Below are 27,293 nucleotides of genomic sequence, written 5' to 3' on the forward strand. Positions count from 1 at the left end.
GAAGGAAGGAAGGAAGGAAGGAAGGAAGGAAGGAAGGAAGGAAGGAAATATTTATGAAATGGCTACATATACCAGTCACTGTGCTAGGTGCTTTGCAGACTTCTCATTTAATCCTCACACCAAGCAAGCTTTTAAATACTCAGTTGAGGAAAGATGGAAGGCATGCATCAAAACACAACTGGTTTTAATTTTGCATTTATCTTGTCCTTTTTACATTTTTCAAAGGTGGTGGCAATAGTTGAGTCATTCAGTTCCTGGAAAGTGCCTTGTGGCCTGGCATCATAGGAATTTCCTCAGTCTGGGGTTCTACAACTCCAAAAACAACTCATTCAATAAATAAGTTTTGTGCTATTGACAAAGGATCTCAGATAAGCCCATGTACACGACAAACCAAAGTTATAGGTTAATATTCAGTCTCTAAATGTGAAAATTTCCATGTTGTCATTCAATAAAAATTCACCCTTTATAATAGAAAGGAGGAAAATTTGGCCAGTGATTTTGAAGAGATAAAAACGCAATCAACTCTTCGAAATAATTTTTCTCCACCTAAATGAATACTGTTGTGAAGGGGAAAACATCTCTGGAGGGCTGAATTTATGATAGGTTTCTTTAGTATAGATTTATCTCCTTTGAGAGAAAAGCGAATCACTTTCTTAGTGGCCAATGCTGGTTTTACATAGTCTGTTTTTATGCATTTTTTTTGTTTCTCCATTTATCTCATTGTCACCTAGGATCAATTTTAATGGCAATGAGATATATCAGAACCCCTCAAGACCCCCAAGCAATAGGCTGGCTAAGCAGGAAAGAAAAATCAGAAATTCTGCTAAATCCACCTAAAGGATGTTTGAATAAATTCACCTGAATTAATTTGTAGTAAGTTAGGCACTGAGAAATGTCATTGTCCAATGGATAAGGACCTGATGTTAGAGTTAGGAAGACCTTCATCCAAAGGCTACTTCTGATTCTGAGACCTTGGACAAGTCACAGCCTTTCAGAGCTCTAGGCAACTCTCCAAGGCTATATGTTTCAGAGAAGTTGCCTTGGTAGGGAATCTCCACCCCTGAGAGTTCCTTATAGCTATGAAATCACACATCTAGGGACTACAACCTGTCCTCAAGAATGCCAGAACAGAGAATGGATCATTCTATTTTAATTTTAAAAAACTAAAAAAGAAATGAATTAAGTAGTATGAAAATTCAATATTGTCAGCACAGATCTTAATAAATGTTTGTTGACTGATGTTGGACAGAATCAAGTGATTGGACAGATAAGCAATAATAGTAAATATTAACATGGACAAGGCAGTAACATTGATTAAGCATGATAACGTCCTTGGTATCAAACAATGAGGCACCATGTTCCTGTGGAATCTTGGCATCTGGCAGGTCTACACCTGACAATGGACTTTACTCAAGGAGGAGATATTGTAATAAGATAGAAGGAATATAAATCCATATTTAAGGAGATGACATTTAATATGAAGACGTCAGAAACTCCTTCCAATAAGCTTAGCTCTTTATTTACTTATGGCTCTTTGTCCTATGTGGTGGGGATGTAGGGAAATTTAGTAAGGGTTTGTCAGAGGCCAAAAGTTCAGTCCCAAATTAGTAACATAAGGAAATAGGGTCAAATATGAATTAGAGAGAGGGAAGGACTCAACAACCTGCCCCCTGTCTCTTAGAGTTCAGGGAACAGAGAAATATTTTCTCAAGTGCTCAACTAATTTCTGAGTCATAGTGAGTGCATCAGGAGGGATCTGGTTTCCCACCTTCCTAATTCTGTTTTCATCTTCTCCTTTTTGTTCTTTGTTCTTTAAATGGGGAGTCAAGAGGAACCTGAATAAGGGAAAGCATTGTGCAGTGTTCAAGTGTCTAGCTTTCTAGGTAGAGTTAGAACCAGAGCACCTCAGTTCAAATCTAGACTTTGCCAGTGACCTCAGCCAAGTTCCTGGGCTTTAGCTTCTTCCTCTGTAAAATGAGAGGTTGGAATAAAGGATTAAGGAAACCTTTATATTGCTGTAGTCAATGTGCATTTTGTTTTCTTATCTCTACTTAATTCACTTGCAATCAGTTCATGTAAGTCTTTCCATGCTTCTCTCTATCCATCAAGCTTTTCATTTCTTACAGAATAGTAATATTCATATAAAATATATGCATATTCCTATAATATGTGGATATATTCTGTATCTATATGCATATAATATACAAATAACATAATATATACATATATACACACATATACACAAATGTGTGTATTCCATTACTTATTGAGCCATCCATAGGTGATGTTTCCAGTACTTTATTACCACAAAAAGTGTTTCTGTAGATATTTTGGTGTACATGAGAACTTAATTTTTATCATTTACCTCCTTATAGAGGCATAAATCCAGTTGTAGAATCTCTAGGTCAAAGAGTATATACTGTTCAGTCACTTTATTTGAATAATTCTAAATAAATTTCCAAAATAGTTACATTAATTCATAGCTCCAATATCAATGCATTAGTGTCTCCATTTTCACACAACCCTTCCAACATTTATTATTCCAATTGTTTGTCACCTTTGTTAATTTTCTGGGTGTGAGGTGAAACCTCAGGGTTGTTTTGATCTGTATTTTTCTTATTATTAGTGATTTGGTGCAATTCTTAGTTTGAGAATTATTTTTTTGTTCTTTGACCACTTATCTATTGGGAAATGACTTTTAGTCATATATTTCTGTTACTTGTCTTTAGGATACTAAACACAGCAGAAACATTTGATGTAAAGATTTTCCCAATTTGACAGCATCACTTCTTATCCCAGCTGAATTAATGCTTCTGTGGAAGCTTTTCAATTTCAAGTAATCAAAATTATGTTTTATCTTTTGTAATTATCACTCTCCTGTTTTTGGATAAGACTACTTTCTGCACATAGCTGCAAAAGTACATGATTTGTTTCTCTCCTAATTGTTTTATGGCATGATCTTTAATATTCAGATCATGTATTCATTTTGAACTTACTATGAAATATGGTGTAAGATGTTGGTCTAAATCTAATTTCTGCTTAGGTTGTTTTCTAGTTTTGCCAACAGTTCTTATGAAATAGAGGATTCTTTTCTAAGAAATTTATGTTTTCAGTTTTATTGAACACTGGATTGAGTTCCATTATTTCTGTTTCTCCCTTCTTTCATCTGTTCCAATAATTTACTTCTCTATATTTTAACTAATACTAAATGATTTTGATCACTGCTGTTTCATAATACCATTTGAAGTCTGGAAGTGCTGTTTTTACCTTTCTAAAAATTATTTCCCTGATATTGTCCGGTTCTTTTAATACCTTCCAAAATTCATTATGATGTCTAATTTCACTTAAAACCTAAAGTTTTCCTTGATAGAGATGTCTTACTAACATTATTCTTATTATTTGTCCACCTTGATAAGGGTTTGATTTTGCTTACACGTTCAAATAATGAGTAGATTCTTTTAAGGTAATTAGGTAAGAGTTGAAAGACAGAAGTTAGGGAGGAAGGGATAAAGTTAAATTCAAAAAACATTTATTAGTTCCTTATTATATTTGAGACACTGGAAATACAAAGTGGAAATGATGAAGACCTTTCTCTTAAGAAGTTTACCATTTATTAATGCTAAATAACAATTTATATGAGTAATTTTTCCAACAAATATTAATTTATTTATTTTTAGTTTTCAACATTCATCTCCACAAGATTTCTAGTTATAATTTTTTTCTCCCTCCCCATCTTTCCCCTACCACCCACTCCAAAACAGCAAGCCAACTGAATACCCCTTTCCCTAATCTGTTCTCTCTTATATCCTCCCCCTTCACCCCCTATACAAGTAATTTTGATTTAAGGTCCTTTCATAAGTGAAGCCCAGACCAGATGCCTTGAGACATTTAAGGAGGAAGAGCTCACTTTCAGCCTATGTACTCATGGATGGTTTCACAAGAGAAGAAACTTGTGTGCTAGGAAAGAAAACATTGCCTAATGCGGAAAGTAGCAAGCTGTAATTGATGAAAGAGAGGAATGAGTGGTACTCAGTGTGTCTCTAATGATCCCATTATATGGAGGAAAATAGTAGGAGAGAAGACAAGTTGCATTAGACCATTTTCTATGCAAGTCAACAGGCTTGCTACTGTCCCAGGAGAAACTTGGTGAATGGGAGTAAGGGGAAACAGAATGCAACCATCTATTTGCATGTATGTGATACCTTGTTTATATGACCCCCTTTCTTCTATAATTTGGAAGGTAAAGTTTGGTGATTCACAAAGTGACCACAATGATGTGAAGGAAAGAAGAACTGAAAGATTTCAGAGCTCTGATCAGTTCAGTGTCCAGAGGCCTGATGATAAAGCATGTCACCTGCCTTTTGGCAGAGGAGTGATGCTGCAGAAGAACAAACACATCTTCAGACAAGGTTGAGGGCCATTATTTTGCTTAACTATACTTATTAGTTATAAAAAAGAACTATTTGGGGGAAGGAAGAGCTTTGTGGGTAATGACTGACATGCAAAAAATAAAGAAAAAGAAAAGAAGATCAATGAAGCATTTTAAGTTCAAAGAAAGTAAAGAATTTCAGAGGGAGACACAGACTGTGCCAATTTGTTATTATGCTGCTCCATTTAATATATACTTTAAAAACAAACTAGCAAGCAGAAGAATTGCATTTTGGGATGCAATCCCTTTTTTAGTTCTTCGTATTCTAAAATGTTCATGTAGATTATTTTGAAGTTCACAATTTATTATTTTTAATGTGGTTTTGGTGGATTGTGGAATGGGACTTTTTAATATGGTTTGTGGCAATGACATTAACAGTCATAGAAGCAGAAAATATTAAGCCTGGAATGGATTTTTAAGCTCATCTAATGCAATGCACCGTCCTCCCCACCCCCCATTTTTTAGAGAGGAAGAAGTGACCTCAAAATTATTCACGTAGCAAGAGTTGAGATTTGACCTGCAGTCTTCTGGCTCCAAAATTTAGTAGCATTTGTGTGACACCCTCTGAACTTTCCTATGTGTTTAGTTTAGAATACAGTGCTCAGCAGGTTGTAAACTTCTTAGTGTTGTATGCTCCTCTGATGGCCTGGTGAAGCCTAGAGACCCCTTCTTCAATAACATTTTAAATGCATAAAATAAAATAAATAGCAATATAAAGGAAACTAATTACATTGAAATGCTGTTATCAAAATAATTCATCAAACAAGTTCACAGACCCAAATGAAAATTCTTGGACTTATATAGCAAAATTGTACACATAGATATATAATTTATGCTTTGGAGCATAGATTTAGAACTAGAAGCTACTTTCAAGGCCCTTTACAAATTTAAATCTAGATTCCTGTGAAACATATACACACATACATAAACACAATGTGAACATTTAAGAAATGTAATAGGGAGTTTGTGAGAGGAGCTGCTGTTTTATTGAATGACCTCCAAATTCCCTTCAGACAGAGCAGTTTCTAGACTTTCAGAAGTTATTGATACAAGGAGGACCAAATGCAGAGTTTCCAATGCTGTGCTATATACTCAGGTTGTTACATGAATCTACTGTTCCTCTGGTATGCTCCTTCCTTCACCCTCTTTTCATTTTCCCACTTCTTAATTCATGCATGCCATTCTTGCTGACATGTTTAGTCACTGGGGCAAAACAACATTTTCCAGCAACCATAACAGAACGTTCTCGTCCTTTTATTGACTGAATATATATTTAAGTTCAGTCTTCTTTCTAGTTAGGGAGAAGTGCCTGACTTTGGACATTGCTCAGGGTATTAGAAACATTGATGTTTTCCCAACATGTCACCAGGATCATGCATAAAGCACTAAGACAGTCATTTGAATAAAATTAGTCAAAGAAGAATTGGGGTTTTTTCTGTTGTTGTTCCTCTAATTTTGGCCCATCTAAAGAACATTTAATTTAAACCTTATTGGAGGAATTTCAAGAGCTTGTCCTTTCAGTAATTAGTGCCTTGGATCCAGCTTGGGTCAGGAATAAAGGAGCTGAAAGAATGCCACCTTCAAAGTCTTGGATCTAATATTGATATTACGGAGATAAGTACCAATCCTAGTTTAGTTTCTTTTTGCTTGGGATAATTCCTGTGAAGTTGGCCATGTAAGCTCTTTGTCCCTGGGAACTTGATGGTTGTAGCTGATGGGGCTAAGGGGATGAGTTCCCAAAGGAACGTCTGTTCCCCAGAAGGTGTAAGAATCTGACCTACTGATAGTTTTCAGGGAAAAGGAAAAAAAAACAATTCCATTGCCTTTCTTCTGCTCCTCCCTTTTTACATGGAATCCCAGTTCTGAAATATCCTGGTAAAATTGCATAAGCAATATCACTATGTATCTTAAGCAAGTGTATATTCAAAGCCTGAGCCTGTGATTTCACATAGGTTATTGGGTCCCTAGCAAACTGAAAAAGGGATTTATCTTTAACATGCATATATGCCTTGAAAATTTCATGGAAGTAAAATTTCTGAAAAAAATTCCTTCTGATCTTTTCCACAGTGTATGTATAGCCAGCCAGAGGGGAAGGAATGACCACCTGTTACCACCCCATCCCAGAAGTAATATGCAAAGATTTTTTTTTGAAACATCATACCTAGCACCTCGATTCCGCTTCAGATTTTCATGAAGCTTTCTCATATAAGCATAGATTTAGATGTGGAAAGGATCTTGGAAGCCATATAATCCTATTTGCCCATTCAACAGGTAAGAATACTGAGAGTCAGGGTGATTAAGTGTTCAAGGTCATACAGGTAGTAGATATCAAAGATGAAATGTGAACACAGGTCTTTTATTAGAGAGGTTTTTTCCATTGCATCAAACTGCCTCTGATGGTCTTAAGAGAATTGTCCTAGTAGTGACCAGGAAAAAAAACAAAACAAAACATTGTGAAGAGATTTTTCATGATGCATCTAATTTGCAGACTCATCAAATTAGTTGTTAATAGCGCCATGGCCTTCATTCCCACCAGCTCACCTGTCCAGTTTCTTTCCTCATTCAGTCCTTGGTCAATCTTTATGAAAGGCAGTGTCATCCCTAAAGGCTCCAATAGCAAAATTAAAGTAATCAAGTTATCAACAAAACAAAGTAACAACAAACCAAGAAAATGGGTCACATCCTTGAGATTGTATTTCTTGAAGAGGATTAGTTTAAAGGTTATATTTCATAAGAAGAACCTCATCTCCTTGCATGATATAGTGGACAGAGTTGCCTCTGGGGTCAGGAAGATCTGAATTCAAGCCTGGTTTCTGAATGAGTGATCCTGGACAATCACAACCTATCAGTGCTCTAATCAGATCTCTAAGACTGTAATAAACACAGTGAGTGCTGGTCTGTATTGGCAGACAGATTCCTCATCAGGAAACAGACAGGGAAAGAGAGAGACAGACAGATAGACAGAGGAAGAGACAGAAACAGAGATTTGTACAGCTGGATTTCAAATGCATCTATAATGCATATAAATTCACATATATATTTCATAAAAATTCTCTTCCCAGAGAAAGAATCTCATTGTAGTAATATTTCTTTAATAGAGATATTAAATATGATTTAGCATGAAACTATGTTGTTTAAACTGAATGAATAAAGAGTAATTAAAAATTTAAGAATTCAGTCATCTAGTTGCCTTATAGTGTCATTTTAAAATTCATTATATAAAAATGGAAAATAATTTCAAGGGAACAAAAGATGTGTGTCCCTAGAAAAGGTGACTAAATCATTGATATGATTTAAGCTATTAGAAAACTAATTTAGTTGAAATCATTTTTTTGGTATGTGCTTCAATTTTTGTTTGAAGACAGAATAAATATTTCTGACTTGGTCTTGGTAAGTTAATGAGTTATTGGAAGAAAACTGGATGAATTGGGCTCATTTTGAGTTTTAAAGTCCTAATTGTAAGATAAATATTTAAGTTTGTGTGATTTATAAGCATAACAGCTGGTGGAAATGCATGTGTTCCTAAGCCTATACTGTATGCTTCCTCTCCTGGGTTATACTGTTAACTAAATAGTGTAAGACAGCCTCAGGGTCTTTTAAATGACTAAAACCATTTTTTTTTAGTGTCACATAAAAGGGAACTACAGATATTTGAATGAAAAAACTTGTCTTCTGTGGGAGTTATAGAGTACATAGGGCACTTTAATTATAAATGAATACATTTAAGCTATAGGGTATATTCTGAGGGGTGCAGAGGTGGATAGTCTGTGGGAGAAAGAGAGAAAAAATAAGTTTGTATACATGGAATACAATGCAAAAGACATTCATATACTCCCATTTGACTATTTTAGTAAGGACTACTTACTTTGGATTTTACAATTTTCCCCTATCATTATTTCTATGTGTCATAAGTATGTCCTGGGTGAACATTTGTGTGGAGTGAGACATGTTACATGAAGCTAAGCTGCCCAGTGGTTGTCCTGTCCTCTTTGGCAAGCTATAGCAAGGGTTCTTGACTGTGACGAACAAATTCTGTTGGATTTGGAAATAGCCTTATTAAAACAGGAAGTGTGTTGCTAGTGTGCCTGGGTGGGCTGACCCCAAACTAGATGCTCTTTGAGAAATGTAAATTCATGATCAGTTTCAGTTAGTTGTGAAGGGTGAATGAAACACACCTGGGGTAAAATCTGGAATCCTCTTTTGTCAGAAAGCTGTATGTAAATAATTTTATTGCTGTTCTAGACCTATTATTTCTTCATCAATGTCTCTTCCGTTGGTACTAATTTTTAGCTCTTGGTCATTTATAATCCTGGAGAGTTGTCTAGGGTACTAAGATATTAAGCAACATGCCAATGGCCAAACAGTTAGCGTGTCTGAGTTGGTATTTGACTCCAAGTCTTCCTGACTCCAAGGTCAGCTGTGGCTCTCCTAGGCCATGTTGCTCCACATTTCACATGTGTATCCAACAAAATATACATATGTACATGCATGCATGTATACATATATGCATATAAACATCTGTGTAAGTGTGTATACACACACAATCACAAATCTCTATCAAGTGTTGTCAAACAAGCTCTCTAAAATTATGGGCTCATGAAACCATTGGTGGTTGGGAAAAAAAAGGTGTTTTAGTGGCTGTTTATTGTTGGTGTTTGTTTAAACATTAGGTAAGTTGTGAATGCTTTGCTTGTCTTAGAATGACATTAAACAGCCTATGATGTTGACAAACTATTTTAATGACTTAAAGTGAACCTTCACTTAATAGATATGTATGGTGATAGAGTATCTTTTATAAATAGAGAAACTGAGGCAAATAGAAGTTTAATCACTACTCATGCTTATTCATTAAGTGACTGGAAATCTTTGCATCTGAATACAGGTTTCTTAGTTTCCAGTCTTTAATTTATGTCATTAAGCAATACCTCACTGGAAATACACAGTATTGCTAAACTGATCGTCATAGGACAAGCCGTTACCACCACCACTTTGACTGTCCTCTCCTCTCAGACTCTGATGGAGACGGCCCGGGTCTCTGAAGGTGAGAGCAATTGGAATAGAAAAGCTTCCAGCCCAATATCCACAGCCAGCACTAAAAACAACCCCAATGGAGATGTGGCCTGGAAACTGCTCCTTCAGGTGTTACAGATCACCTTGAGAGAAGACCCAGAAAAGAACGTTCTGGTTCCAAAGTCCTTGATACTATCAAATGGTTCAACATCAGAAACTGATTTGATTTTATCAGTAGAAATGATGTTGAAGAAGAGGCATCGCCATCTGCCTTGCTGCTGCCTACTATCAGAGGACCCTGCAATTTTTCCATTCCATTTGCAGCTGTCTCTCCTATTAGAATGTGGGCTCCTGGAGAGTAGAGGAGACTGACTTACTTTTCCATTTGTGTCTCCAGCATCTAGCATGGTGCTTTGTACACCGAGTTTAATAAATGCTTTGTTAATTCATTATTATGAACTCAAAGAAGATAGTACCTTGGTTGATTTTTAGACACAATTTTACAATTTAAATGAGACTGCGAAGTGGAGACTTCTTGGTACAACAGAAAGGTCACTGTCTCCATAATGAGAGCATAGGGATGCAATCCTGCCTCTGATGATTACTGTCAGTGTGACCTTGGGAAAATCACTTAAATTTGGGATCTCAGTTTCCTAATCTGTAACAAGATGAGGTAGGACTAGCTGGTCTATGAGATCATCTTTATGATCCTATTAAGCTAAAAGAAAATAGCAAATTATTTTAAGGAGAGGGTTTTAAATCAAGCCACCAATATTTTGAAAAATATTTTACGACTTTCTTCAGTAAATTGAAGACTATTTTTTGTATTACTTATAGGAATGTTATTAGTTCCTTTGTCCATTTATTCAGTGGAATAAATTAAATTTAACCTAATGAGAGGACATGAAGGGATTTCCCCTTTCCCTAGTCCTCCACAGCCAAGGGCAGACCTTCTGGACCAAAGTCTATAGCATATGAAGAATAAACACCCTGATCCTTCTCGTGTGATCTCCCTCCTATATACTAGCTCTCAGTTTCCTGGAGAAATATTTTCTTCACTATGCCTAGAACATTCCCCCCCTGAGGTCTCCCTTTTCTCTGACTCCTCTATTAGTACCTCCCTAAAAGGCCTTTGGACTGCCTTCGTCCTCTTTCCTGTCTGAACTACCTTGTTCTTCTGAACCTTTCCTTCTCCCACTTCAGGCAGCTTTAGAATGATTTATGAAGGTCCAATCTGAAACACAGGAGGTGGATAAACATCTCCCAATTCTTCTTATCTCCTCTGGAAGCATTGCTAAATAGTCTAGAGTCCTATGTCAGAACATGAAGCAGGTAGGAGACCATCTCGATTGTGATTCCTAGCTTTGTCTTGGACACATGGAGCTTGCTCCCTGGGCTTATGGTGAATGGTATTATTGAAAACACATGCTTGTTGGAGGTCAGTGTGCTCATGTAACATAAAAAGCAAAGTTATTCCCCTTGCTACCGTTTACTTTAGAATAATGTGCTCTCATTCAGCCAAAAAACCACACAATGAAGTTCAAAGATCTGAAATTCTTTGCCCAGCCTCATCAAATTAATTCACACCATTGACTTTACCACTTCCCCTAGGATAATATAATTGACACTGTTGGTGCAGTTAGCAAAGTTGCTTTCAGTTGTCAGATTGAAGTCTTCCTTGTTCCTCTTTGTTGCATCTTTTCTAATTATACTACCCTTTCCCAGACCACCCACAGTAATTTCAGTTGTTTATACACTTCAGAATCATAAATGAAAAACTGCTGGAACATTGGCACATTTAAAACTGTCTTATAGGCCACAGAAATGTCATTAGGTGGTGACAAAGAATTCAACTTGTGTTTGAGGCATAACCATTCATTTTCAAATTGTCTAATGATCCTAAAAAGTTCTGTAATCTGAACATTCAGAAAATTCTAAATTGTTGGCAGACCACAAAAAGGTTCCATCAGAGGGGGCTGGCAGTGAGTTGGGAACCTGGAAAGGGGGCTCAGAGACTGTATTCCAGGTCCTTGGGAAAATTGGAGGGTGGAAAGTAGATTCAAGTAGGGATGTGCTGGTAAATGTTTAATAACCAACTCTCTGGGGAAAAAATGTACACAGGATATACTTTGAAGTCTGGTCTGTATCACTGAAATTGTTTCCTTTACTTTCTTAAGTCCAGACAATCAATAAGACTCAATAAGACTTCAATAATGAAGTCCTAGTTTATTGTTGTTGTTGCTTAGTTATTCAGTTATGCATGACTCTGTGATCCTGTGGATCATCGCATGCCAGGCCCTTCTATCCTCCAATATTTCTTGAGGTCTGTCCTAGCTCATGTTCACTGCTTCCATGATCATCTTTCCATCTCATCCTCTGCTGCCTCTTTTTCCTTTTGCCTTCAGTCTTTCCCAGTATCAGGGTCTTTTTCAATGAGTCCTGTCTTTTCACTATGGGATCAAAATATTTAAGGTTCAGCTTCAGTATTTGATCTTCCATGGAATAGTCTGGATTAATTTCTTTAAATATTGACTGATTTGATCTCTTGCTGTCCAAGAGATTTTCACAAGTCTTTTCCTGCACTGCAATCTAAAAATATTGTAGCCTTTGCAGATGTCCAAGGCGTAAATTCTCACATTGAAAATTTAACAATCAGCTCTCACAAGTCGGTTTGAGCTGGCTCTACTGTACTCCTAGATACCAGATGAGATCTCCATCCCAAATGAAATGGTGTGATAATCTCAGAACCAGAGTAGAGACTTGGTCTCACGACAGTAAGCTGGTTTCTTTGACCAGAAAACCTTATCACTTCTATTAGAGAAAGCATTGGGTTAGGGCAATATACACAATGTATTTTTTTCCTGGAATACCAGTGTAAGTTCTGAGTGAATATACCCTTGATTCAATTTGGTTGAAAGTAAGAAGGGTAGGCCTATGGCTCTAAAATCCATAGGGCAATTCTTTAGAGAGTTGTTGGCAAATAATAATTATAATAACAATAATTATTTTCATTTACTTCACTTTAAGGTTTGCAAAGATCTTTACATATGGTATCTCATTTGATGCCCACAGAAATCCCATAAGGTAGATGTCATTCCTATTCCCACTTATAGATGAGGGAACTGAAGCTAAGAAAGCTGAATAACTTGCCCAGATTCACACAGTATATGAGATAGCAAGTCATCCCTGGAGGTTCTATTTGGACTCTTATTAAACACATCTAACCATACTTTGAAGCTAAATTCAAGATTCCCAGCATGTTTCCAAATTATTTGGGAAGGGCTAATGCCAGCAAAAAATACTGTTTGATGCAATGACTTTCACTAGTCATGTCTATCCCCATCATGGCTTAGGCTTCCCCTATCACTTTAGGAGGTATGATTTCCAATAGATTATTTTTATTTGGAACACTAGCATTCTTGGTGGCATACATTGTTTAATGCTGTTAGGTCTATCCAATTTCCCTGGCTCCTTAATAGTATTCTTGGTGATTAGGAAGGGGGAGTATGTAATAACACCAGAAATAATTATTATATCTTCATTTCTCTAGTATAACCGCAGTCAAAGTTCACTCTGGTACCCCTTTTCTTCTAGTACCTAACAGAGTAGGTGCTTAATAAATGTCAACTATCTAAATTGAATTGTATTGAATTCAATCAATCCATAAACATTCAATAAACAACTACTGTATGTTATGGGACTACAAATATAAAGAATGAAATAATCACTTCCCACAAGGGGCTTATATTCCAAGGGCAGGGGGGAGTGGGGAGAGAGAGAACAACAAACAATAGATAAATGCAAACAATAAAGTAATTACATAAAACAAAGTACACAAAGTTATTAAATAAAAGATATTTAAGAGTCATCAAAGCAGTCAGGGAAGCAGGAAATACTTTGTGCAGAAGAGGGTGTCTTAAAGGAAGAGAAGAACTTTCTGAGGTAGAGTGAAGGAGAGAACATGTTCCAAGTGTGTCAACAAGAGATATGAAGACGGAATATCATGTGTGGCAGATAAAGAGAAGGCTATTTTAACTGGATTGTAGAATGAGAGAGAAGGAAGTAACATCCAATGAGGGTGGAAAGCTAGGGTTAGGGGTAGATTGGTGGTAGTGTCAGAAAAGGGGTCAGAGGGTGCTAAGAATCACATAAATTTTAACAGTTCAGTCTAACATAGCTTTAACCATTTCTGCTCTAACTGTGTGGTCCCAATGATTGAGTTGATGTACATACAAAGGAACTGAACCATATCTATGTTGACATTCTTATTGTAAATGAGACCAGAAAACATAAGGAAGCTTTAGTTAAAGTTTCCTTGGAGAGGAAACTAAAGGAGCTGTTGAGGTCGGTGTCATCAGCACCCAAAGACAAGAAGAGTTATTGTTTTATGAGACATTCGATCATTTTGCTTTGTAATACTCATAATTAGTGCAAGCAAAAAGACCACCATAAAGATAATTGTGGATTCTGCACCAACATCTGTTGCAAAGGATGATAGGACAGAAAAAATCTACAAAGAATTCTCTAAGATACTCCAATCCAAACTCATATATGCATTATTACTCAGTGACTTTAAGAAAGGCAGGAATTTTTACCCACATAAGTCCAAGTGCTAGTTTAGAGGGAGATGACTAAAATTGAATGGAATTTATTCACCTAAACTGAACAAAGAAGGAGAATTGGGAAATTTCCCTAGGAGGGGCCAGGGAGTATTAGAGGTAAATGAAGTCCAAAAGAAAAAGTTATCTGAGAAGCTATTTTGTATGTTGATAGGGCATGGTTGTCAGCTTGATGTACCAGTGAGCTCAAAATGTATCGATTATATCCAAGCAAGGCTGTCTTACAAAAACAAAACAAAAAATAAAAACAGTAATGCTTTCTTCAAGGAAGAATCTACAGTGACATAAGATGGTAGAAATTTAGGATATATAGCATTTATAGAGTAATTTTGCCTTCTACTGGCATCAGAATCTATGGACATTTGTTTCCTTTTACATATGTAGAAGGCAGAGAATTTTATAATTTAATTTCCCTTATTTACTATTCTATCCAAATTAAATGCTTTGCTCTTTGGTTTATGGTTCCTGCCTAGTCTGTTAGTGGAGAATGCACTAGATGGGGACTCATGTATTTTGGTAATTTCTATTCCTCAAACCACTCTGAATCCAGAGTAACAAAGGAATCCAGAGTAATTTCAAAGCAAAAGTAGACATTGACAAAAGATAATGAAAAATAAATTGGAAAATATGATTTAAGATCAAGAAAATAAAGCATTAAAATAATTGTAGGCCACTCATAAACTTATGCATATAAATAAAAATATAGATGGTATATATTATGATGAATTAAATATACTTAAACAGTACTTATGTATTACATATTATATGCTTATTATATTATAACATTATAGATGCTCATATATTATAAATATAAATATTTTCATAAACTTATACATTATAAATATTTTCTTGAAGAAGCTCACATTAATGAACTAAAGAGTGTCACAGAAAGGTTTCTTAACAAGTCTGAATTTTTTTTAATTGAAATGATTAAAGGATATGAACAGGTAGTTTTCAGATGAAGAAATTAAAGCTATACATAGTCATATTAAAAAAAATGTTCTAAATCACTATTGGTTAGATAAATGCAAATTAAAGCAACTCTGAGGTACCACCCCATATCTATCAAATTGGCTAGCATGATAAAATAGAAAATTGATAAATGTAGGAGAATATGTGGGAAAATTGGAACACTAATGCATTTTTGGTGGAGTTGTGCACCGATCCAACCATTCCAGAGAAGAATTTGTCACTATGCCTAAAGGACTATAAAATTGTGCATATCCTTTAATCCAACAATATCACTTCTAGGTCTTTATCCAAAAGAGATATAGAAAAGGGGAAAGGACCCACATGTATAAAAAAATTTAAAAAGAAGTCCATGACACAAAAAAAAGAGTAAGAATCAGGCTGGAAGACACAGAGGCAGGCCGGAAGGGGCCTGATCAACTTGGAGGGCAAGTTGTCTCACCAACCACAAGTACCACTACCAGGCCTATTACCAAAGGGCTGGGACTGGAAAGAGCAAGGTAAGAAGCAAATACAGGGGCCCCTGTCCTGGACAGCAAATATTCCTGAGGCTAGCACTTCATAGCCCAGAAATTTAAAAAAAATCCCCTATCAGGACATCCAAAGACCAGGATGACAGAGTGAACCTCACCTGCTCCAAATCCCACCTCTGACCCTGAAAACATAGTAACTCTTGCCCCAGGGCAAAACCCTCTACAGTAAAGGCTTGGGATCCCTAGAGGAAGGGCGTGGCTAGGGCCCTGCCTTAAAATGGGTAGAAAGCAGACTACAAAGACAAAGACTCTGGAGTCCTACTATCCTCAGAGGGAGGAACCAAACTCAGAGGGAGACAATGTGGACTCCACACCCATAGCTGAAATATCAACAGGGAATGGGTCCCAAGCACAGAAGGCTCTCCTAGATGATATCAAAAGGAACTTTGAAAACCAAATGAGAGAGATAGAACAAAATGAATAATTCTCTCAAAACCAAAATAGCAGAATTAGAAAAACATTATAATGAAGAAAACATCTCACTAAAAAGAAAAGTGTATGAAATGGAAAAGGAAAAATTAACCAACGAAAATGATTTGCTAAAAACTAGAATCAACCAAATTGAAACAAATAACTCTATGAGGAACCAAGAATTAGTCAAACTAAACAACAAGAAAGAAAAATTACAAAAAGAGGTAAAATACCTCAAAGAAAAAATAACTGACCTGGAAAACAGATCCAGGAGAGATAATCTGAGAATCATAGGCCTACCAGAAAATCATAATGAAAAAATGAGCCTGGACAACATTCTCCAAGAGCTCATTAAGGAAAACTTCCCTGAGATACTAGAACCTGAGGGTAAAATAGAAATTGAGAGAATCCACCAGACACCTGCTGAAAGAGATCCCAAACTGAAAAGTCCTCGAAATGTTGTGGCCAAACTCCAGAACTACCAGATAAAAGAGAAAATACTTCAAACAGCCAGAAAGAAACAATTCAAATATTGAGGGCCCACAGTGAGGATCACACAGGATTTGGCAGCCTCTACACTGAATGATTGGAGGCAGTGGAATACAATTTTCCAGAAGGCAAAGGAGCTCAGGTTACAACCAAGGATCACATGCCCAGCAAGACTGAGCATATTCTTCTGGGCAAAGAGGTGGTCATTAAACAATATAACAGAATTCCAGACCTTCTTGATAAAAAAGCAAGAACTCAATGGAAATTTGAACCTCCAATTACGAGATGCAACAGTGAGAAAAGTAAACAAGGAAAACGCACACACACACACACACACACACACACCCTGCCATTTGATAAGAGCAAACTGGTTATAGACAAGTAGAGGGTATGAGTATAAAATACACAAAATGATGAGTAAAAAAAATCTTATTGAGGGCTACAAAGGGACTGCAATGGAAGAAAGGGAAGGAATGAAGTGGAAAAGGGTAAATTATGCCACACAAAGAGGTATAAAAACTGTACAGCAGAGGAAAAGAAGGGAGGAAGATGGGAATCATATGAGCTTTTCCCTCATTGGTTCTAGTGCAAGGAGGGAATAACAACCAGTTAAGCATTGGACTCTATGGAGAAGAGATGCATAATGTATCATATTAGAGGGAAAGAGGGGAGGGAGAGGAGATTCACATGAGATTTGTTCCTGTCACTCTTGGTGCGAAGAAGAAATAACATACTTCATTAAGTATAAAAATATCCTACAGGCAGTAGGAGGGGGAAATGGCTACGAAGGGGGGGGTGGTTAGTACAGAGGGAAGAAGTAAGAGGAAAGGGGAGGAAAAGGGACGGGGGCTGATAAGGGAATACTGAGGGAGGCAATGGTCAAAAGGAAAACTATTAAGGGGGGAAGGGAAAAGGGGAGGATATGAACATTAACAGGGGCGGGAATAAGATGGAGGGAAAGAAACAAATAACAATCATAACTGTAAATGTGAATGGAATGAACTCTCCCATAAAACGGAGACTGATAGCAGAATGGATTAGAAATCAGAATCCTACAATAAGCTGTTTACAAGAAACACATCTGAAACAGAGGGATGCACACAGGGTAAAGGTAAAAGGCTGGAGTAAAATATATCATGCCTCAGCTAAAGTAAAAAAGCAATCCTTATCTCAGATAAAGCAAAAGGAAAAATTGACCCAATTAAAAGAGTTAAGGAAGGAAACTATATCTTGTTAAAAGGCACCATTGAGAATGAAGCAATATCATTATTTAACTTAATTAATATGCACCAAGTGGTATAGCATCCAAATTCCTAGAGGAGAAGGTAAAGGAATTAGAGGAAGAAATAGATAGTAAAACTATACTAGTGGGAGACCTTAATCTTCCGCTCTCTGAACTTGATAAATCTAACCTAAAAAAAAACCAAGAAAGAAGTTAAGGAGGTGAATAGGATTTTAGAGAGGATAGGTATGATAGATCTCTGGAGAAAACTGAATGGCTATAAAAAGGAATATACTTTCTTCTCAGAGGTTCATGGCACATACTCAAAAACTGACCACATTCTAGGGCATAAAAATCTCACAATTCTATGCAGTAAGGCAGAAATATTAAATGCATCCTTCTCAGATCATGATTCAATAAAAAATTATATGCAATAAAAGGGCCATGTTAAGACAGACTAAAAACTAATTGGAAATTAAACAATTTAATTCTAAAGAATGAGTGGGTCAAACAAGAAATTATAGAAACAATCAGTAATTTCATTCAAGTGAATGATAATAAGGAGACAACATACCAAAATTTGTGGGATGCATTAAAGGATGTTCTTAGGGGAAATTTTATATCCCTGAGTGCATACATGATTAAATTAGAGAAAAGGGAGGTCAGCAAATTGGGTGCAATTGAAAAACCTAGAAAAAGAAAAATTTCAAAATTCCCAATTGAATAATAAATTAGAAATACTGAAAACCAAAGGAGAGATTAATAAAATTAAAATTAAGAAAGCCATTATCAAAACAAGAACCTAGAAATCATTCTCCAGGAAGTTCTCATTGAAAACTGCCCTGGTGTTTTAGAATCAGAGGGCAAAATAGAGGTTGAAAGAATCCACCGACCACCTCCTGAAAAAGATCCCAAAAAGAAAACTCCTAGGAATATTATAGCCAGGTTCCAGAATTCCCAGATTAAGGAGAGAATATTACAAGCAGCCAGGAAGAAACAATTTGAATATTGTAGAAACAAAATCAGGATAACCCAGGATCTGGCAGCTTCTACACTGAGGGATCAAAGGGTTTGGAATATGATATTCTGGAGGGCAAAGGAGCTGGGATTAAAACCAAGAGTCACCTACCCAGCAAAACTGAGTATCATGTTTCAGGGGAAAATATGGTCATTCAGTGGAATAGAGGACTTTCAAGCATTCTTGCTGAAAAACCAGAGCTGAACAGAAAATTTGACATTCAGATACAAGAAGCAAGAGAAGCATGAGAAGGTAAACAAGGAAAAGAAATCATAAGGAACTTATCAAAGTTAAACTATTAACAATAATTGTAACTTATGAAAATTTTCTCAGTAGTTGAAGGGAATAGAAATATATCTATATCTACATCTATATCTATCTAACTCTCTATGTCTATACATGAGGGTATATGGACATATGAATACATATGTGAGTGTGTGTATATATGTTTACAGGTATACATAGATAGAGGGCACAGGACCAATTTAACAGGAAGGGATGATACTTAAAAGGTGAAATTAAGAGGTGAGAGAGGAATATAATGTGAGGAGATGGGGAGAGACTGAATTGTGTAAACTATCTCATACAGAAGAGGCAAGGGAAAATGGTTACAATGGAGGGGAAGAAAAGGAAGGCAAAAGGGAATGGGTCAACCTTATTCCCATTGATTTTGGCTTGAGGAGGGAATGAAATACACAGTAAATAGGGTATCTCACCCTCCAGGAGAGTAGCGGGGTGGATGGGGATGAGAGGGGGATGATGGAAAGGAGAGAAGGCTGGGGGGGGGGAGGGAAACTGGAAGCACCCACTTTTGAAAAGGGATGGGATCAAAGCAGAGAATAGAACAAGTGGGAGGTGGGTTAGGAGGGAGGGAAATATAGTCAGTCTTTTATAATGTATCTACTATGTTATTGTTTTGCATTAGCCACACATGTACATCCTATATTGAACTGCTTATCTTCCCTCTTAGGGTGGGTAATAAGGGAGTAAGGGATTGAATTTGGAATTCAAAGTTTTAACATCAAGTAGTAAAGAAGGAGTCCTACCAAATTCTTAAATATGGTACTGATACCTAAATCAGGAAGAGATAAAACAGAGAAAGAAAATTATAGACCAATTTCCCTCATGAATATAGATGCAAAAATTCTAAATAAAATATTCGCAAAAAGACTACAGCAACTTATCACAAGAATAATACACTTTCATCATGTCATATTTATTCCAGGAATGAAAGGATGGTTTAATATTAGGAAAACCATCAGTATAATTGATCATATTAACAATAAAATAGCAGAAACTACATGATCATCTCAATAGATGCAGAAGAGGCTTTTGACAAAATACAACATTCGTTCCTATTAAAAACATTAGAATGTATAGGAATAAATGGAGCCTTGCTTAAAATAATAGGTAGCATCTATTTAAAGCCATCAGCAAGTATTATATATAATGGGGAGAAGCTAGAAGCATTTCCCATAAGATCAGGGGTGAAACAAGGGTGTGCACTATCACCCCTCTTATTCAATCTGGTACTAGAAATGTTAACAGTAGCAATTAGAGAAGAAAAAGAAATCAAAGGAATCAAATTAGGCAAAGAAGAGACCAAGCTATCACTCATTGCAGATGATATGATGATATACTTAGAGAATCAAGTAAAAAACTACTTGAGACAATAAATAAATTTGGCAAAATTGCAGGATATAAAATAAACCCACATAAATCCTCGGCATTCCTATATATTTCCAATGAAATTCAACAGCAAGAGATAGAAAGAAAAATCCCATTTAAATTTACTGTACACATTATAAAATATGATGGGAATCTACCTGCCAAAAAACAAACCCAGTACCTATATGACCACAACTACAAAACACTTTTCACACAAGTAAAGTCAGATCTAACTAATTGAAAAAATATCAATTCCTCATGCCTGGGTTGAACTAATATAATAAAAATGACAATTTTACCTAAATTAAATTATATATTTAGTGCCATACCAATTAACTTACCAAAAAAACTACTTTATAGAGCTAGAAAAAATAGTAACAAAATTCATTTGGAAGAATAAACGGTCCAGAATATTAAGGGAATTAATGAAAAGAAATGCTAGGGAATGTGGACTAGCTATAACAGATTTCAATCTGTATTATAAAGCAGGAGTCATCAAAACTACTTGATGGCTGAGGAATAGAAGAGTGGATCAGTGGAATATATTAGGCACATGAGATTCGGAAGTCAATGACTATAGTAATCTATTGTTTGATAAATCCCAAGACCCTGGTTTTTGGGATAAGAACTCACTATTTGACAAAAACTGCTGGGAAAACTGGAATATAGTATGGCAGAAACTGGGCATAGACCATTATCTAACACCATATAGCAAAATCAAGTCTAAATTGGTGCATGATCTAGGTATAAAGGCTGATACTGTAAGCAGCCTCATAAAACAAGGAATAGTTTACCTGTCACCCTTGTGGAAAGGGGAAGACTTTATGACAAAACAAGAATTAGAGAACATTATCAAATGTAAAATGGATAATTTTGTCTACATGAAATTGAAAAGCTTCTGTACAAACAAAGCTAATGTAACCAAGATTAAGAGGGAGGTGAGAAATTGGGTAAGAATCTTTACAGCCTATGTCTCTGACAAAGGAATCATTTCTAAAATATACAGAGAATTGAGTCAGATTTATAAGAATACAAGTCATTCCCCAATTGATAAATGGTCAAAGGATATGAACAGGGAATTTTCAGAGAAAGAAGTTAAAGATATCTATAAGCACATGAAGAAATGCTCTAACTCACTATTGATTAGAGAAATGCAAATCAAAACATCTCTGAGGTACCATATCTCACCAGTCAGACTGGCTAAGATGACAAAACTGGAAAATGACAAATGCTGGAGAGGATGTGGGCAAATTGGAACACTAATGCATTGCTGGTGGAGTTGTGAACTCATCCAGCCTTTCTAGAGAGCAATCTGAACTTATGCCCAAAGGGCTATAAATACTTTCGTATCCTTTGACCCAGCAATACCAATCCTAGGGTTATATCCCAAAGAGATCATAGAAGTGGGATGAAGACCCATATGTGCAAAAATTTTTATAGCAGCTCTTTTTGTGGTGGCAAAGAATTGGAAATTAAGGGGGTGCCCATCAATTGGGGAATGGCTGAAAACGTTGTGGTATATGCATGTTATGGAATACTATTGTGCTATAAGAAATGAGGAGCAGATGGACTTCATATTTACCTGGAGAGGCTTAAAAGAACTGATGCTGAGTGAGAAGAGTAGAGCCAGGAGAAATTTGTATACTATCACAGACACAATGTATGTGTGATGACCAACTTTGATAGACTGGACTCTTCTCAGCAATGCAGTGATATAAGTCAATCCCAAAAGACTCATGATGGAGAGAAATATGTGCATCCAGAGAAAGAACTAGAAAGAACTGAGTTTATATCCAGGTAGAAGCAAAATACCTGATCTTTTGCCTTCTCTTGTTTGATTTTATGTCCTCTTTCCCATTCTTCATTCCCTCTGATACAATCCATCTATATAACCTAATGTATAACGTGAAAGTATTTACAGATCCTATACTTGACTATATGCCGTCATGGGGGGGAGGGTAGGGAGGGGACAAAAATGTGAAACTCAAGGAATTGTGGAATTGAATCCTGTAAACTAAAAGGAAGCAAACAAATTCATTTAAAAAAAAGAGTAAGAATCAGAGATCTAGAGGAAGTCAATGAAGATGGCAAAGAGCCTTGAGTTCATGCCATAGGAGAATTTGTTAAAGGAATTGGGGATTTTTATCCCAGAGGCGAGATGACTCAGGAGGACATGCTATTTAAGTATTTGAAAGAATGTAAGAGAAATAGGGATCAAACTTCTTCTGTTTGGTTCCAGAGCTTAGAACCAAGAAAGTTTAGAAGTTGCAGAGAAGCAAATATAAGCTCTATGTCAGCAAAACCTATAATGACCGTCACTGTCTGTAATGTTAATGGAAGTTGAAGATCTTCCACACCCATTAATAGGCCTCACATGGAGTGCAACAAGAGAAGCTTGATTAGGGGAGACCTGTTTTTCAGGAGGGTCTCATTAGGATTGTGATGCCTTCTGAGCCTGAAGAAGGTATATATACTCTGAGGTTAGCATTTTGCTTTGGGGCTTACACATGGGAAGAGAGTTCATGTGATGTAGCCAGATGAAACTCTGGGTAACTTCTAAGGAGCCCCCACCCCCCCTTTGAAACCCCAGATATTGATGCTTCTTTCTCTCTTCTAACTTTGTATGTATGTATGTAATGGTCAGACAGTTGCATCTGTCTGTTGATCTCTGATATATGTATTATTTGGTTAGACTGTTAGAAACCCTGTCTGTTCATCTTTATGCTATTATTTCTGCTTGTAATTTCTGTTTGTATTTTCTTTGAAGCTCAGGGTGCTGACTTTTTCTCCCTGAACTAAGTAAATGATATATATGTTTGATTAAATATGATTGTTGACTACTTTTGAGTTGCTTTCTTTTAGAAAAGCAGATCAAAGAATCTGTGCTAGCAGCCCTCCTGGGTATGCTAGGGTACTTGCTGTTACACTGTCCAAGAGGAGAGAGGGTTTCCTTGGGAAGGAAAAAGGAGTCCCCATAATTAAAGTCTACCAGAAAATGCTGCAGAATATAAGAAGAAGTTTACTTTTTAGGTATGGTTTAGACTAGGTGACCACTAAAGTTCTTTACAACTATGAAATTCAATGATTGTGTGAAGTCTACAGTTTTGTCCAGAGTAGTGATGTTCCAGGGATTAAGATATAGTATGAATTAATTCAAGATTCAGAGGCTTCATGTTAATTTCTAATCTGATTGGTGTGAATAAGAAGCTTCAAGTCATAGTACAGTGGTTTGTTTGTTTTTTTTTGAAAGACAATCAGAGTTAAGTGATTTGCCCAAGGTCACACAGCTTGTAAGTGTCAAGTGTCTGAGATGGGATTTGAACTCAGGTCCTACTGACTCTGGGGCTGGTACTCTATTCACTGTATCACTTAACTACCCCCATAGTATAGTGTAAAGAGATAGGGATTTGGATCTAGAGGCCCTGGGTTCGAAGTCTAGCTCTGCCACTTTTATCACCCTTGTAACTTTGAGAAAGTCATTTAATCTCCCCGGGAATCAGGTTCTTCATATGTAACATGAAAGAGATGGGCTGGATTAATTGGTCTCTAAGGTCTTTGTACCTTTAAATCTTTGATCCTGTGAGTATACTCATCTTTCCCCCTTAATTTTCCATTTTCTCAATCCTTTCATCCTCTTTAATTTCTCTTTAGCATTTATTCTTTCCTCTTGTACTGATTCTCCTTTTGTTGATGATTCTTGGTCCTTCCATAAAATCTCTAGTCCTCGGAGTTTTTCTTTTGTCCTATCTTTGTCTTTTGCATATAACATGGGCATCCTTCAAAACTCTGCCTTGGATCCTGTATTATGTCCCTTCTATATCTCTGTCTTGGAGAGTTCTGTCTCTCACATTGGGCTACAGAGGATTTTCAAATATACTCATCACATCCCTAATCTTCCAGTGTTTTGGGAGAAAGATGAAGAAAGTGACCAATGGAGAATTGAAATTACTTTTCCATGGTGGCCAAAAATTAAAATAAAATAGATGTCTTTATTTTTAACCAAATCTATTATATTATGTCAACCTAACAATATGGTGGAATTGAATCCCCTTTAGACAATCTAGATGTAAGTTATATGTACACCCATGTAAGATGTATATATGCATGGTGGGGGTAGAGAGGATATCTAAATGTATAGACAGGCTGTAGGGAAGACATTGGCAGACTTCTCTGAAAACTTGCACTTACCTTTCCAGAGGAGATGGTGATTCTTGCCTGAGATCAGTAGAGGAGACCTCAAGGCTGGCTGCTCTATTTTTTTCTGAGGAAGGGGTACCAGACTAGAAATGTGCATGTGCAAATACACACACACAGAAATGCATCATATATATGTATGGGTGTATATGTGTATGTGTGTATCCTTAAATATTATGGATCTAGGTGTGTATATGTGTGTGTGTGTGTGTATTATAAAAAAGTAATTGTCCAAGAAGTAATCTTTTAAGGGAGGGAAGTTTACTCTAAACTTATACCCATTGCCTTGGACCCTCCCAGTAATCACTTGATACACAAAAGAGTATCACAAATAGTGACTAGTGAATAAACCTATTTATCCAAACAAATAATAAACAGAAATCACAAGTTACAAAGATCACTACATACCACAATATATACAAAGTAAATAAGTTCTCTCAAAAGGAACAAGATAATGCAACCAAGAGAGAGGTCATAGTCTCACCCAATGGATAATTCCCTGAAATCTCTAAGAAGGCAAGATGGAAATTAAGGATTTATTGTGTATCTGGCTTCACCTACATGTCTGTTGCTTCCGAAATCTGTTTATCTTTCTCCAAGTGTCTGTGATTTGTCCCAGGGAGAGTCTGGAACCATGCATGTTTCTTTGTGAAAAAGAAGAAAAACCAAAAATTTCTCTACTCTTTATAATTCTTGAACCCGCTTCTCCCCACCCCTTCCCCCCGTCGCCACCTCTTGTAGTCTAGGTGCAGAAACATCTCCACAAATTAGGAGAATCTCATGCAAAACACTTCAGGCATGGTTTGAAACCTGGATTACTTATATAAGTACATGAAAATGAAAAGCTTTTGCACTAACAAAATCAGTGCAGTTAAGATAAGAAGGAAAACTATCAATTAGAACAAAATCTTTACTTTATATATGTAACTGACAGTTCCCTTCTTAGTTGCATTGATTTTATTAGTGCAAAACCTTTTTCCTTTCATGTACTAATATGGTCTGATATCTAAGATACAGTTAGATAGGTAGATAGATATAGTACAAATATATAATAGATAAGTGGTCAAAGGATATGAACACAGTTCTGAAAAGAATTGCAAACAAAGAATAATCATATGAAAGATTAGTTCATTAATAATAAGATCAAAACAATTTTGAGGTTTCTTTTTAGGGTCAGCAAATTGGCAAAGGTGAGAAAAAATAAAAAAAAAAGAATATTGGAAGGGCTGTGGGAAGAGGAGCATATTAGTATCCTATAAGTGATTTGTAAATTGGTTCAACCATTCTGGAAAGTAATTTGAAATTACACAAATATGGAACTAAAATGTCTATACCATTTCACTCATAGTTCTTATCCCAGTCATATAACCCAAGGAGGTCAGAGGTAGAAAGACAAGTCCCATATACATGAAAATAGCCATAGAAGCACTTCTAATGCTAACAAAGAACTAGAAACAAAGTATACTCCAATGGGGAATGGCTAAATATTGGAACATTATTTCACCATAAAAAAATGATGAACAAAAATTCAGAGAAAGACAACAGATTTCTATAAAGTTTTGCAGAGTGAAGCAAACATAACCAGAAATATAATAAACAAACATTATAATTTAAATGGAAAAATAAGAACGAAACTAAATGTTGTGCAATCATAATGATATTTAAACACAAGTGTCCCATGGAGAAGTGATGAGAAGATATGCCTCTTTCCTAATCTTGGGTCTCCCCAAGGGAGATCTTTAGCTCTCTTCTGTTCCCCCTGTACAGTATTTTACTTGATGATCTTAGTATCTTTCATAGGTTTAATTATTATATCTATTTAGAGGATTGCCAGATCTATATATCCAACCCTAATCTCTATCTTGACCTGTAGTATACACCGATATTCTATAGACATCTTAAAAAAACTAAACCAAACCAAAACACAACCAGAACTCATTATCTTTTTCCTACAAACACTCCCACTTTCTAAATTCCTTATTAAAGCTGAAGGTATCACCACCCTCCTAATGGGGTTCATAAACTTTAGTTCATCCCTGACTCCTCATAGCCAATCCATTTTCAAGTCATTTCTGCATTTACAATATTTCTCATATGTCCCATCCTTTCTCCACTCACATAATCACCACCCTGACACAAACCTTCATCAACTCACACCTAGACTATTGAAACAGCCTAATTGGTCTTCCTGCCTCAAGTTTCTCCTCACTAGAATCCATTCTCCTTTCAACTCTCAAAATGATTTTTTAAAAACACAGGTTTGACCATGTCACCCCCTTACTTCAGTCATGTCAGTGGCTCCCTATTATGTCCAGGATCAAATATGAAGTCCTTGGTTTGGATTTTAAAACCTTTCAAAATCCGACCACTTTTTATCTTCCTAATCTTTTTAACATTTTACTCACCTCCATGCACTCTACAATCCAGCACCATCGGACTTCTTTCTGTTCCTTGCTTTTCCTCTATTGCCCAACACCATGTCTCTTTTCAATGAATATTCTTTATTCCTAAAATACTCTCCCTTCTTATCTCTGCCTACAATCCTCTGTGGCGTAGAAGTTCAATGTCTTCCTTCTGCAAGAAGTCTTTCTTCAACCTTGGAACTGCTAGTGCTGTCTCTCTGAGATTACTTTCCATATACACTGTGTATCTTGCATATACACAATATACATATATGTATATACATACATATATGCATATAGACAGATAGATAAATTGATAGATAGATAGG

This window comes from Petaurus breviceps, unplaced genomic scaffold (genome assembly GCF_028583685.1).
Source record: "Petaurus breviceps papuanus isolate PSGF00001 unplaced genomic scaffold, PetGlider_PUasm1.0 229, whole genome shotgun sequence".
NCBI classification, from domain to species: Eukaryota; Metazoa; Chordata; class Mammalia; order Diprotodontia; family Petauridae; genus Petaurus; species Petaurus breviceps.